Below are 12513 nucleotides of genomic sequence, written 5' to 3'. Positions count from 1 at the left end.
TTGTTTTCCTTTGGAAGCTCCGCCCTCCAAATTCATGCACACACAGCTCCTAGCCCTCGATTTATCGTAATCCTTCTTTTTTAGTTTATATTCGTATGCCCTTTTACTCTTGGTCTGTTTCTCAGACATTTGTTCTCCTTGGAGTTTAGAAAGTTTGCATCAGTAAGATTTGCCGTCACTCTTCTAATGAATTTCCCTCTAGCTGATTGGCTGGTGTAGTGTTGTGTGGATCAGTCTGATCCACTTTGTTTTTGTCCCATTTACAGATCCAGCGCCAAATACAAATACTAGATTTTTTTTCAGCCCACCCACAGAACAGACAGCAAGCAGATTGTGAGGAGATATTTGCAAAAATTTGACAAAATGTGTATTAGATTAGAATGACTGAATGCACCTTTAACACTTCAGATATGCATTTGTATGCATTCAGTAATTTGTTGCATTTGTGATTTGGTTTAAATCTAAACAATACCTACTTAAATATATTATTAATTTGCAGTTTATTTATCTGCATTTTGTCCAATACTGTCCATTTTCTGCCACAGTTTCCATGTCAATTTCTTGCACACCAAAAGACATGCACTCTGTAAAACCCATTTAGTACTATTTTTTTTTACAAATAAAACATATTATTTGAATTATCAAACACATTGTTGGCCTACAGTTGTGCTGCAAATTAACAAACCGTTTGCACTGGCACATAATAATGTTGAACGAGTGCTTAAATCTGTTTGCTGCATTTGTGAATGTGACAAAGCATAAACATAACTTTAGCCTACCTAATCATTACAAATGATTAAAAAAAAAACACCAGATTCAATGTATTTTTTACATGAAAAATGGGCTATAATTTACTATTCTGTATACTGTATTTCTACTTACATTCGTCTCCACAATTTCCGTGGGATGGTTCTCACAGAGATGGTGCTTAAGGTTTAAAAGTGTTCAAGAGCCGATCAATTTTTTGTGACAATCTTTACAGACTGGGTAACCATCAACATTGATGATGCCTCGTGGGTCTTTATCATACCCAAAGTAATCCCAGACAGTGGACTTCAACCGCTTTGGTGACGGAAATAATGGTTCAGGCTCGGACATGTCCGTATGTATGATTCGCTTGCACTGAGCTGTTGGATTAGCCATAATCTCTCTTTCCAAAACCCTGCACTCCAAAGATACCAAATTTAAACCGACATCGAGCAGACCAAGTTGGCAATCCAGGCTATTTAAACTGTCAGAAGTTTGCTGCTAGCATGTGAGTGCAACTTCAAACTAAAAGTGATTCACATATACTACAAGTGCATTCACTATGCACTTTTTGTACAATTGTTTGATTCTGTATTTGTTTTTTAGAAAATACCACTGTTAACGTTGACATGCCATGCCATGCCATCCATGTACTGTTACGTCCTTTTTCCTAATATATTAACAATTTCTTGATGTGCAAATAAATAACTCAAATTTGATTGCCATCTACCATTTAAAATACTATATATATATTTTTAGATTCTTTATTGATTATTTATTATTGAAATTAAGTAAATATAGTGCTAAATAAGAATTTATATAAAAAATGTTTTAGCAATTTTATGTTTATGTTATTTACAACATATTAAATTGTGTGATATATTGCCATTGTACTTGAACTAACACAAATCTTAAGAAATAAAAAAAAAACAGTGCTAAATATTTAATAGTCCAGTCTGCCAATCCCCCAACCTATCAGCACATCTTTTTCTTTCTTTCTTTTACATTTTCACAGCTTTCAGAAGAAACCATTTAGATTTACAACGAGAAGCTACGTGAGAGCCTTTAGTTTTGACACCAAAGAGGCTAAACAGACAGCTTTCAAATTGACACATGCAAACGGCATAGGATAAATTACTATTAAAGAAGAAATAACTACAATATATAATATGGTCAATTAGAAGATGACAACAAAACCCCTTATCCAACACTTCTATGTGTCCTTGAGATAGGGGTTTTACAGGAAAGATATAGTTGGGAGTAAAATAAGTCGGTCTCAATAAAGGACAATATTTGTGAATAGTATTAAATTAGTAAATTGATGTCTTCATCTTACCTTGAAACGATCAATCCATCTAAAACCTTCACGACTGCGCTCAAGCAACTAGAAATCCACCCGATCAGTGAGTGATGGTTTATGATGGACCTGCGATCTTCTCACGGCGTGTACGAGACTAGCTGATCGAGAAAAACAACCCGTGCACAATAAAGAAAAATAATCGCACATGCTCTACGGAAATGAATCATCATTATGAGATCTTCCTCAACCTACTTTGTGGCGAAGAGATACGTCGTTGCATGTGATAAGAACGGCTACGTTAGATTTCACAGGTGGTAGATGTGAAATACTAGATAGATGAGAAGGCAGTGCGAGTAGACGCGGGTTTCAACAGCGCGCGTTTTGCAGCTCATCACTTGACTCGCGCATTGTCAAAAGGATCGAGGATGGCAAACTAGCCTAAGGTAGTTTTTGGTTCAAATCAAACAATATTCTTTATAGGTTTTTAAAAAAAAAAAATAATCAAAACTAAACCTCCCCATAACATCATGGAAACCAAATATTGCATAAACAAATATCAGTATTCCAATGTGAGCAATGTATTTGTAAAACCGCTAATCTCGTGCGTTTCTGCAAGTCAGCTGATCATTCTCCCTGCACACATTTTCAGATTTGTTAAACAAGACAAACGCTCTCGCTCTCTTTGGTAATTCATATGACAGACTAGAGAGGAAATGCACCGTTCAGAGTTGTAATGGCACAATGAATGCATGCAAATAAAAGAAAAACGGAAAGCAAACTTGCGGAGGTGTTGGGGAGTGTCAGCGCCGATACAAATTAAAACTTTGATCACATCTAAGTATTCACGCAGAGTGTGTTTTTAGCAGACTGAATAATAAAACACACATTGGCTGCATTCAGGGAGAATATATAATATGAAAAACTAATTGTTGTATGCGCAGCAGCACTAGTGAACATTATTTTGAAATCACAGCAGAAAGCTGAGATTTGCGTTGCTTCAACAGTCCAGAGGTTGTTTATTTCCTCTGCGTTGCGTAGTAGCTGATTCACGTGCGCGTGCATCATCAGCTTAATAAGTAACATTTCTTACCTTCCCCTATTACGTGTAAGGCACTGGCCCTCCTCTTCCCCCAACTAGTTTCACTTCACGCAGACAACAACACGGATAGTTTTCCGCTACTCTTTTTCCAACCCCTCTCCCCCCGAAACATTTTTCCAAAGATACCGGAAGTTGTAGAGCAAACAGCATGGTACTTGTAGTTTCCAGTATCAAGAACAACCATTCTCTTCCATTATCTGCCTCAACGTAACTGACTTCATTAACTATGAGGCGTTACAGGGTAGGCCTAAACGAACCAGTCTGCAACTCGCTCTAGAGCGAGATGCATTTACTCACATTTAGTATTATATCGTAAACAGTAAGCGATTAAAAATAATGCTTGAAATAGCAGGAAGTTGTAATAGAGCATTTTCTTGTTTATAATACAGGCATTATTATCTTTTCTTTAAGTTTGTTTTCGCGATGCTTGCAGTAGTTATGGAATTTTAGCTATAAAGAGATCGAAATTAGCTTACTCAAAGCAAAAATCTTTTAATGGGCAAATTAAAATATGGGTACATTTATCAAAAGCTTTAAGGGCAGACACTACAGGTCAATAGAGTAGGCTACAAAATATATTGTATTTCAATGAAATTGTGCCCAGTTATTACTGTGAATATTATTACAATGTTCTTTTTTTAATTACAAGTTGCCCCAAAAATTTTAATATTCAAATTAGACAATAAATACTTAATTAGTTTAATATGTACTATTTTGTATGCATCATGAAACCAAAAAAATATGCATTTTTGAAAAAGTGTGACATAGTTTGTTTATTGCATTTTAACAACACTAAAGATGCCTTGGGGTGAGAATTCTCATTTTTGTCTGTTCAGTCACAAATTGTGTAATAAACTAAATGCCTTGCCAAAATAATTACAACATTGTGGACTTGTTACTTTGTAGGATCCACTTTATTCCTGATAGTATATCATTTAGTGAGTCTATGCAAATATAATAGAGAGGCAATCAATTGGCTTTTAAAACTCCTCAAGATGTTTAGCCTTCAAACCTTTGCATTGAACATAAAAATAGCACACCTTGATGTGATGTTTTCACATTATGCCATATGTGGTGCCCTTTTTACACTGCATGTTCTTCCCAATATACACTCACCTAAAGGATTATTAGGAACACCTGTTCAATTTCTCATAAATGCAATTATCTAATCAACCAATCACATGGCAGTTGCTTCAATGCATTTAGGGGTGTGGTCCTGGTCAAGACAATCTCCTGAACTACAAACTGAATGTCAGAATGGGAAAGAAAGGTGATTTAAGCAATTTTGAGCGTGGCATGGTTGTTGGTGCCAGACGGGCCGGTCTGAGTATTTCACAATCTGCTCAATTACTGGGATTTTCACGCACAACCATTTCTAGGGTTTACAAAGAATGGTGTGAAAAGGGAAAAACATCCAGTATGCGGCAGTCCTGTGGGCGAAAATGCCTTGTTGATGCTAGATGTCAGAGGAGAATGGGCCGACTGATTCAAGCTGATAGAAGAGCAACTTTGCCTGAAATAACCACTCGTTACAACCAAGGTATGCAGCAAAGCATTTGTGAAGCCACAACACGCACAACCTTGAGGCGGATGGGCTACAACAGCAGAAGACCCCACTGGGTACCACTCATCTCCACTACAAATAGGAAAAAGAGGCTACAATTTGCAAGAGCTCACCAAAATTGGACAGTTGAAGACTGGAAAAATGTTGCCTGGTCTGATGAGTCTTGATTTCTGTTGAGACATTCGGATGGTAGAGTCAGAATTTGGCGTAAACAGAATGAGAACATGGATCCATCATGCCTTGTTACCACTGTGTAGGCTGGTGGTGGTGTAATGGTGTGGGGGATGTATTCTTGGCACACTTTAGGCCCCTTAGTGCCAATTGGGCATCGTTTAAATGCCACGGCCTACCTGAGCATTGTTTCTGACCATGTCCATCCCTTTTTGGCCACCATGTACCCATCCTCTGATGGCTACTTCCAGCAGGATAATGCACCATGTCACAAAGCTCGAATCATTTCAAATTGGTTTCTTGAACATGACAAAGAGTTCACTGTACTAAAATGGCCCCCACAGTCACCAGATCTCAACCCAATAGAGCATCTTTGGGATGTGGTGGAACGGGAGCTTGGTGCCCTGGATGTGCATCCCACAAATCTCCATCAACTGCAAGATGCTATCCTATCAATATGGGCCAACATTTCTAAAGAATGCTTTCAGCACCTTGTTGAATCAATGCCACATAGAATTAAGGCAGTTCTGAAGGCGAAAGTGGGTCAAACACCGTATTAGTATGGTGTTCCTAATAATCCTTTAGGTGAGTGTATATATACACACACAAACACACACAGGTTTGGGGAGTAATGGAATACATTTAATAGGATTACATATTTAAAATACTAAATATAAGTAACTGTATTCCACTACAGTTACAATTTAAATAATTGGTAATTAGATCAGTTACATTCAAAAAGTATTTTGATTACTGAAGAGATTACTTTGCATTTTATTGTCATTTGTTTCATTTAATATTTATTCCTTTCAGATGGAAAACAAACAGAGAAGTAAGACTGAATTAAGTTTGGAGCAGAAGAAATAGAAATAAACCTTGTGTAAATTGTCAGCTTTATGCTAAGTTAAATACTATTTCTAGCCATTTTACATGCACATGTTACCAGACACGATCATATATGTTATCAAGAAAATTCACGTTGAGGGGCCAGTGTAGCTCAACCAGTAAAGATGCTATACCACCCCTGGAGTCACAAGTTTGAATCCAGGGCGTGCTGAGTGACTCCAGCCAGGTCTCCTAAGCAACCAAATTGACCTGGTTGCTAGAGAAGGTAGAGTCACATGGGGTAACCTCCTCGTGGTCACCATACTGTGGTTCTTGCTCTTGGTGGGGTGTGTGGTGTGTTGCACATGGATGCCATGGAGAATAGCATGAAGCCTCCACAAGCGATATGTCTCTGCGGTACCGCGCTCAACAAGCCACGTGATAAGATGCGCGGATTGACTGTATCAGATGTGGAGGCAACTGAGATTTGTCTTCTGCCACCTGGATTAAAGCAAGTCACTACATCACCACGAGGACTTAGTGTATTGGGAATTCCAAATTGGGGAGAAAAGGAGAGAGAGAAAAAAAATTCACATTGGATCTTAATTTCTTTTTTTCTAGTAAGACCTTTGATATTAGGGCAAACATCATATTCTTGATAATAATTTTTTTATTGTTTTCCTGTAAAAATATCTAAAAATCTTTCAAACAAGATCAATTTGATTTATCTTGTTTTAGATACAACACTGCCTAAAATATTTAGGTTTTTTCAGAGAATGTATTTTTAAAGTGTATTTTGTCTCACTGTACTGGCAGAGTTTTTACAGTCAAAACAAGTGAAAAAATCTACCAGTGCTGAAGAAGTAATCCAAAGTATTTAGAATACGTTACTGAGCTTGAGTAATCTAATGGAATATGTTACAAATTACATTTCACAGCATGTATTCTGTAATCTGTAGTGGAATACATTTCAAAAGTAACTCTCCCAACCCTGTGTGTGTATAAATGGCCGTATGAGTTCTGGCCAGGGTGAACAGATTGTGGAAAACGGGACAGCCCTATCCCAGCAAAAATTAAATGAACGTATCCTTACCTAGGCGCAGATCAATGGGAAGTAGAGGGTGCATCTGCATCTGTAACTGTTGTCACCTTGCAGTTTTTCTCAGTGTGTGCTTGTTTTACAAGTGTTTATCAAAAAATGCAGAGCAGTCCAGTCCAAAATTAAGATGTACGAAAAGCATATGCTAGCTGTTTTGACATTTATACCTTAAAACTTACTAGTATCTATTTTTATGTTACTAGTAACTATTACATTAGATACTAGTGCTTAATCATTAGATACTAGTAATAAATATTTGTTTAATAAAGCACTAGTAACAATCGGAATACACATAATTCAGTCAGAAGTGAACAGTTGATATCAAAAACAGAATAAATACTAGTATCTGAAATTTGGAGATATCTCCAACAACAAAAGGAACTAGTAAGAATGTGGATGGGGATATCTTCATTCAAATTGATCATTAACTTATTTGTTGTATTTTATATGGATTTACCAAATCTATATTACCATATAGATCAAAATGGATCGTCTTAATATGATTATAGCTAACTTGCTGTAGGAGCGTTAGCCTAGCATCAATGAACACACAAAGAAAGAGAAATTAGTTGAATTTGGCTGTTTGTTACATCAGTAATATCATGTAAGATGTTTCCCCATTGGAATGTCTAACATTCATGCAAGACTTGACTGACATTTGATTTTGAAAATATGGATGTTATATCATTAAATTAATCATCAAATTATTTTTTTATCCATCTCTGAATGGAGAAAGGGGAGGCCCTTCAACATTAGAATCCCTATATTTGTGCAGGGATAAAGGAGTGCATTCAAACAAAAATATATAAACACAATGTGGCATATAAAAAAAAAAACTATTTAATGTCTAAAATGAATCTTTCCGAATGGATCTTTACAAAAAATGAGCTATGTACAGTACTGTGCAAATCTTAGACACACAAGATGTTTCACAAAATAATTTTGTATCTAGATATATATCTTAAGCTTTAGTGTGTCAATAGGAAATATAGACGCACAAATATTACTTTTGCAAATAAATTTTTTACTTTCCAAATTACTGCAAAGATTAGAATAGAAGAACAGGGAGCCCTGCAACAGATGTCATGGCCCCCACAAAGCCCCACACTGAACATGTCAATCTGGGATTACATAAAGAGACAGAAGCAATTGAGACAGCTTAAATAGATAGAAGAACTGTGGTGGATTCTCCAAGAAGCTTGGAACATCCTATCAACATCAACCAAGAAAAACTGTGTCCAGGTGTACCTAGGAGTATTGGTGCTGTTTTAAAAGCAACGGTGATCACACTGAATATTGATTTAGCTTTTTTATGTTTAATGGACTTTGTATGAAATTAAGTGATAAATGAAAACTTTATTACTTTTTTTTTAAGACATCCTCACTATGCAACATTTTTCACAAGTGCCTAAAAGGTTTGTACAGAAATGTAATAAAAAAATAAATAAAAATTACATTTCATGGTTAATGTTGCATTAATTAGTCAAGTGATATTGTGGGATTTCTGATTAAGTAATAAATAGAATTCCCAAAACAAAAGCATGTTGTGCTGCAGATATGCCCTCCCACATTTGGAAAAATAAAAACATTCATATAGCATTGAATGAAACAACATAAAATGCCAGACTATAATGTAACATTTTGGGTACATACCAAATTGTACACTAACCACTGTTAGTGTCATTTTAATAATACTAATTATTATAATTGTTACTATTATTATTTATTTTGCGGAGTAACTATTTGCACTAGGGATAAATAGCAGCTGCCACACAGCGGCGCTATTTACACACATATAGTCTGATAGAAACAGATATTGAAGACAAATTGCGCCCCCAAATGTCGTCTTAATGGCGAAGTGTGTGTTAAGACAGTGAATATTTGTTGTTTTGAAGCAGATTTATTTATTTTGCCGTGTAAAAAAAAAACAACACAAGGGAAAACATTAACATAATGTACTTTAACAGCCTTATACCACAAATTTTACATGTCGGCACTTATCCATCAAATACAGTCAGTTATACATCTTAAATCTTCAATACAAAGAATATACATATATATATATATAATTTTTTATTTTTTATTTATTATAATTTTTTTTTTACAAAAGAGGAGAGGTCTTGCCAGCTTTACAACTATTCTTTAGAGATATCAAAAAATTATAATGTTCAAAATAATGTTTATTGAAGCAGAAGTCCCGGGTTGGATTTCCCAATTTTCCCCATCATGTTTACTGTCTCTACTCTTTATAATTCCTTTAAATACTACTTATAATAATAAATAAAAAACATAAATGTTGATTGTCTCGCAGGGATTTGGTCACGGTGAAGGTCAGCGAGTTCAGAGGATGGTATGATCCAGGTAAAATTAACCATGATTTTCTAATAATATATGGTAGTAACCATGTTTTTTTGTATAGAAGCTGTAGTTTTCATGCATTTAAACATGGTGTTACTACAGTGATATTATTGTAACCATGTTTAATTTTGTGGTTACTTTTCTACAAAATACCATGGCAATATATTGTTACTGCAGTAAAACCATGGTTATTTTTTGTAAGGTTAAGTTGCGATTAAGATAAACACAATAAACACGCTGCAAAGATGCCCCTATACTTTACGTTAGAATTTAATTGGGAGTGCAAATAATATCTAACACTATTTACACTTAGTGCAAAGAAGATGCTTTTGCTGCTATTTACTGTATCTAGCCTATCTGTATTTTAAATTAGCTGCCTTTGTATTATTATTATTACTTCATAAAGAAAACACATTATTTTTATTGGCGCATGGTAAGAATAGGGAAACTAGAGCATGACATGATAATTAAAGATCGTAAAGCACTGAAGTAATTCAGCAAATATGGTAACAAGGATAAATATTGACAGACAGGAGGAGTTGTGCATTATTCAAGAGCAGGGCCAGAATCAAGTAAACACTGAAAGATAAATATTTAATCAATGCTAATGTTACTTAATGGACAGTGCTGGTCTAATTACAAGTTGAATGGCCTAACGTCATCACACCTCATAATTCCCAAAACCTGCTGTAACTGTGGCTGTTCACACAATATGCATTCTTGCGTCCAACAGAATGACGGATCAAAACAAAATGGAATTGAATGCAGGGGTCTCGATTTGCATTTTTAAAAATTTAAACCATTTTTAATTTTACTCAGTCTTAAAAATGCAACACACATGATGCGAGAAAAAAAACAGCAAATGCGATTCAACTAACAAAAATGGGTTGACCTTAACTTTGACAGCCTTAGTTCACGTTCATTAATTACAAAAACCGAAGTTCAAATGCATGTCTCGTTTTGACTATGCATATGGATCAGCCCTCTCTTGGCCATGACAGACACACATCAGTGGATGGGATTCCCTGAAGATGTTGCAGCCTCTCCCTGCAGTGAGGGTGAGGAGCGTGCACTTGCCACTGATTCTAGTTACGGGCAGTCGAGGAGCTAGGCCTTGAGTGGCCACCTCCTGTCAAGCCGGAAAATACTTGTCTGAATTAATGATTCCTGCACACATTCAGCTGTCAAAAGACTGTGGTTCGGAAAGCAGTATCGTTCTTCCCTGAGGTTCACATGGAGCTTACTGAGACCTGGCGTATTCCCTACTCGGCGCTCGCCCAGATTGGAGGGGCTGCCATCTTCAGGCATAGACTTGCATTTCCCCACTATTCTCACCGGGAATGAGTCAGTTTTTATTGCATCCTTACATTGCTTGAAAAGCGCACGTACCTCGTATGGCTGCTCAACACATACTGGAGGCTGAAAAAGCACATCAACTGCTTGGAAATGGAGTTTCCACAGCTAAATCTTAGCTGTGAAAGCTTTCCATTCTGACATAGTGAATCATCACGTTCAATTTTGGTCAGACAATATGTTAGCGGTAGCAACATAAATCACCAGGGTGGCTCTCTATCGCTACCAATGATGATGCTATTTCTAGCCATTTTACATGCACGTTACCAGGCACGATCATATTTTTTTTAACAAGAAAATTCATGTTAGATTATTATTTCTTTTTTTTCTAGTAAGACCTTTGATATTAGATAATAATTTTTGTATACCTGTAAAATTATCTAAAAATCCTTAAAACAAGATTAATTGGATTGATCTTGTTTTAGATACAACATTGCACAAGATATTTAGTTTTTTCAGAGAATGTATTTTTAACATGTATTTTGTCTTACTGTACTGGCAGAGTTTTTATAGTCAAAACAAGTGAAAAAATCTACCAGTGCTGAAGAAGTAATCCAAAGTTTTTAGAATACGTTACTGACCTTGAGATATCTAACGGAATATGTTACAAATTACATTTTACAGCATGTATTCTGTAATCTGTAGTGGAATACATTTAAAAAATAACCCTCCCAACACTGTTTATAAATACATACAGTATCAGTTAAAATATAACCAATATGACTGGTTGAGTGACCAAGCAACCTGTCATGACAAACTTTTTTTCTTCCTGGATCAAATGGGGTTCACTTTGGATCTATATTGGCCTTAACCAAAATAGCTAAAAACTCTGAATCATGAAACATTCTCTTAGTAATTTCACTGGTCTGACTTCTCTGTCTGTGTTTGACTGGTATCACATTACACCCTCATGATAACTCCCAAGGAGCACACCCTAATCAAGCCCACCCATTGCATGAACAGTGCTACTTAATGTACTAAAAATAGCATTTTATAGTAGTAGATGAATTGTAATTACACACTCTTGCTCCATGCTTGCAAAAGTGATTTATGAGGCTCACCTGTAGTGGCAGAAGATGTTGCATGTTTGATCTGCAGGGTTGGCAACAGCGACCTGTAGACCTTCGGCGGCAAGCCAAACAAATGCCCAATCCATAAACCATGTCTAACTGTGGAAAAGACATCCAGAGAGTAGCCAGTCATTATTTAACTTATTTAACAGAAACGGTTTCTCAGAAAGAGAACACAATGGAACTTTGTACTGTTTCAGCTTTCAGCATCAGGATTCTATCCAGTCCCAAGAGTATTTTTTGATAAAAAGCAATAAATGTATACAATTACTCAATAGTGAATCTTTCTAAACTCAAGTGATGTAAAAGCACTCTAACTTAAATAAAGGATAGTCATGTCATCATGTTGTTTCTCCCATGGAACACAAAAGGAGAATGTGAAGCAAAACATTTCTTGTAGGTTAAAAGAAGAAGAAATAAGAAAAGAATGATGACTTTTGTGTTTCCCCAAGTTTAATTAATAGTTTAATGATACTGATAAGTGGGCTGTTTTTTTCACACATAGTACTCTTACCATGATGTTTCCATGATAATCACAAGATACTGTAGCGTATTTAGGGGTTTCAATGAAAGTTCATTAATTGGTTAGTTTGGCGGGTTGTGTTATGCTATTCGCTTAGCTGTACTGTGTTTACAATATGGCTTCGGCATGTTGCGCATTTATGGTAGATTCCCCCAGAAGAGTCTCTTTAGGACTTCCCATGAACTTTCATCGCGATAGCAACCAACACCAGTGATTTGTGATCTGGGTCAACACTAATGAAAACAGTTTCATTGATGCATATGAACGTCAACACGTTTCACAATGCACAAAAAAACAGTAATCAGTTAAATTGCCCAGATTCTCACACCAATATATGTAGTGAATTTGGTGTGATAAATGTACACTGTATGGGTTAAAGTGTCGTGTACATTACCATTGTTTGT

The 12513-nt window shown here is 36.0% G+C and overlaps 1 long non-coding RNA gene across 4 annotated transcripts in view; it reads right to left on the bottom strand.

The window, feature by feature from the left end:
* The window catches only part of LOC127656312 (uncharacterized), a 42616-nt gene extending 30955 nt beyond the window's left edge, over positions 1–11661 (bottom strand). The window contains exon 1 of one of the 4 annotated variants that reach the window (XR_007972149.1): positions 11578–11661. This is a non-coding gene — a long non-coding RNA (uncharacterized LOC127656312). Of the gene's footprint in view, positions 1–882; positions 1019–2083; positions 2926–3137; positions 3260–11577 lie in introns of those variants that run through there. The other 3 variants (XR_007972147.1, XR_007972146.1, XR_007972150.1) reach the window with 3 other exon arrangements.
* Between the last annotated feature and the right edge of the window lie 852 nt (positions 11662–12513).

The sequence above is a fragment of the Xyrauchen texanus genome, chromosome 15, assembly GCF_025860055.1.
Source record: "Xyrauchen texanus isolate HMW12.3.18 chromosome 15, RBS_HiC_50CHRs, whole genome shotgun sequence".
NCBI lineage: Eukaryota > Metazoa > Chordata > Actinopteri > Cypriniformes > Catostomidae > Xyrauchen > Xyrauchen texanus.
This window is presented reverse-complemented; position numbering and strand designations above follow the sequence as displayed.